Consider the following 3,989-nt stretch of genomic DNA (forward strand, 5'->3'; position numbering starts at 1 on the left):
GTCAATCTGGCGCCACCCTGGGTACGAAGAGCTTTTTCGATACAGATAAATAAAAATGATAAAAACCGAGATCAGGCAATAAATGTCATAAATATATGTATAATATAATGTTATATATAATAAATATATAATATTTTATATAGGCATATGTATTACAGTATAGGCCTATATTTTTTTTCATTATGTGATATGTACCGTATTATACTATATTTGTTGTATTAAGGTTTTCGACACGGTTCCTGGAGTGTTGTCGAGACCATTGCTCAAATCAGCCATAGACAAGTTATTTCAAAAACTAGGACGAGATGCACGGCATACTGACCTTAGATTGGCGCAAAAGAGATGCGCACAAGCATGCGCAAATTGGATCTGCCAGCAGGAATCAGACGATGGACTCGGTAAAGGAACTGTTGAATTGAATACAGTAGCAGAACTCTCTGTAATCAAAGTTGTATCTAATGATTGTAAACTGAAATTGAAAGAGATGAAGAACGGAAGGTTGGAAACAACGGTGAGATTTTACTGAGCCTGCGTTTTATTAAAGACATGTTTTCACAAAGGATAAATAATTAATATTTATCATAATATTATATCCGTGTCCATTGAGCAAAACCGGAGGTGTTTTGTTAAGCCATCTCGTAGTTTGAATTGCAAATGCCCGTATTCAAGGTCAATCGACATAAACCTATGTTGTTTAATGACCTTTGATGCAGACAGGTGCAGCTCAAACGACAAATCGGCTTATTCTCACAAGCCAGCAGTTCATATTCCTTGTTGCTTCATTTATTGTAAGCTAAAAAGCAATTGTTTAATAGAAAATAAAAAATAAGAGAAGTTTTTACACTAGGACGATTCGATAACGATTTATCGTGTATACGATAACAAAATATTTTAACAAATCAAATCAGATGACGTCTTTAATCATGGAAAACGATAAAATCGTTGCTACTACTACGATTTTAATGTTTTTCCATGATTATGACGTCATATGATTTGATTTGTCAAAATATGTTGCTATCGCATAACTGATAAATCGTTATCGAATCGTCCTAGTGTAAAAACTTCTCTTATTTCTTTTATTTTCTATATAAACAATTGCTTTTTAGATTTTTCTTATCGTTATCGTTATCGTTGAAGTATAAACAGGCCTTTATCGTCATCAAGATCATGAATATTCAACTAATTGTTGTACTGTACCAAACCTGCAATAAGTCCAGTCAAAAATCACCGTAACCATGTAAGCTCCTACCTCAACGAAACTCAAGCCGTAGGTCCTTTATATATTGAAAAGATCATATCTTGATGTTGCGTGGTACAAAAAGTGGGATTTAAGGGAAAAAAAACCAAGTTTTATAACCAGATTTCAGCCGCTTGTCACCGTGGATTTTTTTACCTCGAGAAGTGACGTCACGAGGCTAAAATAACGATACGCCATTTGCATCTCTAGAAAACCTATTAACTAAACGGTACGTTCGCTAATAGTTACCAGTATCACAATGACTTTAGATACAGTATATAGTATGTCTTTAATCATATAAATCTCCGAAAAACTGACGAATAACTATAAATACGTGGGAGTTAAAAAAAAATAATGAACGTGGCCATATAAAAATAAACTACGCCCTTATTCGGATCAATATTTTTGTTTTATTTTAACAAGCGAGGTGAAAGTAATGTTTGTACAATATTTGAGTGCCGTATTTTTTATCGCACTTGTATATACTTAGCCTACTACTTGATCTTTCAATTTTATTTTCAATTCAAAATAAAATCGGCCAAACCTATATAAAGAAAAAAACATAGAGTATAGCTTATACAAAATTATGTCAATGTTGTTGATTGCCTCATGTTCATAACTAAGCGTGACCCACTGGGTCCCATTGGCTTGCAAAGTAGTTGGGTTGTTTTTTATATCTATAAAAATATACAACCTATATATTTATAAATTAATATCTAGCCCATGGTAGTTTTTTTTAATTTTTTTAAATTTAGAATAAAAACATATACCGGTACTATTGTTTTATCATTAATTTGTAAATACAGTAATTTGTCTTCGGCAGTCTCAGTTTTGCACGTAATTGTGAGTGACGATAATAGGTCGATTTTTAATATACTAATTATTATATATAGGCCTATTTATATTAATATCCATGATTGTTGTCTGGTCATGCAAAACAGCAATAAGAAATCAAAGATGAATTTGCTGACATATTTCGCATCTACGACACTCTGCGTCAACGATCGTCGGGACGCGGTTCCAAACGCATCGTCGTCTGCCAGCTTTGGGTTCGTCAGACAAGTACGGTTGGGTCAGGCTGACCGTCAGCCCGGATTTACTTACCTAAATAAAGAGACCACCGACGACCGAGCGAGGTTCCAGAAAAAAAGTCTTTATTTAAAAAAAAAATCTTTCTATGCCTGAACATTTTTTGATGCAATGTTTTGATATCATTGTAAAAGTAAATCTTCATGAAATCAGATATGTTGTCTTTGTCCTCTGTTCCCACATCTCAGGTTAGCATAGTAAAATGCAGTTCAGTAATACAACATTTCCGTAGCATTAATATGAGTGCAAAATATGAGTTGCCTAAATTACAGGTACAATATATTAACAGCTCTGAAAATATCAAACAGACGGGACAGGTACGGGTCGTTTTTTGTTTTTTTTTCTTGTTTTTTTTCACAATACTTTATCGTTAATTTCACAAGTGTCTAGGAACAATGTAACCAAGATTCTGATGGAAAAGTAATTTGTTCTGGACTTGACCTATTTATTTATGATTCCAGACCTATTTATTTATGAGTCCAGCCCTAGGATAAAATTCCGTAATCGTTTTGTTTATTTCCGTACGTCCGTACTTAGGTAAGATTCACTGCGATGAGAAGAGATCAAGTTCAGAATGAAGGCTTATAGATGTATTGAAATGCAAACCTTATTTTGCATCACTACGCATATACGATTATCTAACTAGGCCTATATATATATATATATATATATATAAATATATATATATATATAGGCTTATATATAATTATGCATATATATATATAAATATATATATATATATATATATATATATGTATATAGCCTATGTTTGTTTGGGAATGGTGCGTAATTGTTTGTGGGGGTGCTGGTTGACGTACATCTGGGGCCAAGTTGAAGGCATTATTAGCGCAAAGGATGCGAATGTGAGAACGGACGATTAAAAGGATTATAATCATACTAATACACTGTACTTTTGTTCTAATACAAATGGAATACATGTTAAACGTTACTAACATCGATAAGAACTATACAAACGTTTTATAGGTTTCGCTGATTTGAATCTAGCTTGTAAATAAAATGTGAAACTAAAGTTGTAGGCTAAATGCTAGGTCCATAAGAACGATAAATTTCGGTAGTCAGTACCGGACGTTATACTGTATAAACGTATGTTTTATACCTCAAGTACAAACTTTTATACCGCGTCGCTTGGGTACCGTCGCTTGCTTGTTAAAATATATTGATCCGATTGAGGGCGTAGTTTATTCTATATGGAAGGCCACGTTTAGCCTATTATTTATTAAACTCACACGTACTTACAGTTTTTCTTTCGGTTTTTCTAAGATTTGCATGATTTAAAATATATCGTAATATTTACGTATTTATACTGTATCAAAATGCATTATGATATTGGTAATTATTAGCGAACTATCATTTATCTAATAGGCCTAGGTTTTGTAGAGACGCAAATGGCGTATCGTTATTTTAGCCTCGTGACGTCACTCTCAAGGTAAACAATCGACGGTGACAAGCTTCTAAAATCTGGTTATAAAACTTGCTTTTTTTCCTTAAATCCCACTTTCTGTACGACGCAACATCAAGATATGATCTTTCCAATATAAAAAGAACCTACGGTTTGAGTTTCGTTGAGGTAGGAGCTTATACCATGGTTAATGTGATTTTTGACTGGACTATAAGGCAAACTGCCCTTTCGTCATCATTATTA

The sequence above is a fragment of the Anneissia japonica genome, unplaced genomic scaffold (genome assembly GCF_011630105.1).
Source record: "Anneissia japonica isolate Jap-2015-1 unplaced genomic scaffold, ASM1163010v1 scaffold287923_len1623670_cov205, whole genome shotgun sequence".
Classification (NCBI taxonomy): domain Eukaryota; kingdom Metazoa; phylum Echinodermata; class Crinoidea; order Comatulida; family Comatulidae; genus Anneissia; species Anneissia japonica.